This window comes from Arachis duranensis, unplaced genomic scaffold (genome assembly GCF_000817695.3).
Source record: "Arachis duranensis cultivar V14167 unplaced genomic scaffold, aradu.V14167.gnm2.J7QH unplaced_Scaffold_232525, whole genome shotgun sequence".
In the NCBI taxonomy this organism is placed as follows: Eukaryota; Viridiplantae; Streptophyta; class Magnoliopsida; order Fabales; family Fabaceae; genus Arachis; species Arachis duranensis.
The window spans coordinates 798,765-799,837 of record NW_026264851.1 but is presented as its reverse complement, the minus strand read 5'-3'; the positions used below and the strand labels follow the sequence as shown (position 1 = coordinate 799,837).

General features: G+C 31.3%; 1 long non-coding RNA gene across 1 annotated transcript in view; it reads right to left on the bottom strand.

Annotated features, from left to right (window-relative positions):
- The window catches only part of LOC127744083 (uncharacterized), a 2,716-nt gene extending 1,643 nt beyond the window's left edge, over positions 1 to 1,073 (bottom strand). The window contains exons 1-2 of the long non-coding RNA XR_008005263.1: positions 454 to 1,073; positions 244 to 354 (exon numbers count right to left, since the gene is read on the bottom strand). This is a non-coding gene — a long non-coding RNA (uncharacterized LOC127744083). The remainder of the gene's footprint in view (positions 1 to 243; positions 355 to 453) is intronic.

Here is a 1,073-nt window from a genome sequence, read left to right as displayed (position 1 = left end):
TACTTAAATGATGAATTCTACCTTAGCTTCAAACCTTTATATATATGCTGTATGTTCTGCTTAATTTATTCCCTTTTAATTCCAATTAATCCCACTAATTAAACTCGAATTTTGCTTTATTTTGACTAATCAGATCAGTAAACTTATATATAATTAACTAACTAACTAAGATTTTGGTATATGGTATACTATATGGCTACATGATGATATGAAAATATGATTTAATTTATGTGTAATTATTACCTTATATACCCCATGTATGTTGCCCTTTCATGGTGATGCTTCATCTGCAGCTAGCTACAATCCACACTATGCTGGAAACTTTGATTTTATTTTTCCCTTTTCCTACAGATTCTAAAATTACATAAAGTAAAGAGGATTGTATATATGAATATCTATCAAGAAGAGAGAGAAACAAGAAGGAATAGAAAGAAAAAAAAAAGACTAACATACCATAACTTTGATGATATTGGGGGTGTGTATGTGGAGATGGTAATAAAGAAGTGCAAAAATAAGATATTGACGCGGCTCAATCAAATTACATGGTTACGGATTACCTAGTAACCATGTATTCAAATTGAGGCGCGCCAATACCTCAGTTTTGTTAGCTTCATACAACAAATATTCATAGCACTTCACCATCACCACCTCCAATCCATATATATAGAGAGAGAGGGATCTATCTTTCATACATGCACCTTCTTTGAATAATCTTCCAAAGAAAGCAAAGAAGAAAGACTAATTGATGAAGATAGAAGAGTATAGAACCAATTATGGTGGATGATGCACCCTTTTCTCCTTAATTTTCTGAGATCTATGGAACTTTCTACTTTTCATTATGATGTGGAACTAACATAGCATTTTGCAGCCTGTGGGGGAAGCAAATAGTAATAATAATTCAACAACCAAGCCAGTAGTATATGCTATATTTTAGGTCTACACTGTTTGACTGATTAATCACTTTCCATCTTCCATTTCCATCAACATATAATAAAATACTCTTAAAACTATTTGTTTTCTTAACCTCAATTTCGAAAAATACTCTTAAAATATTTGCCAAGTGTATATACATA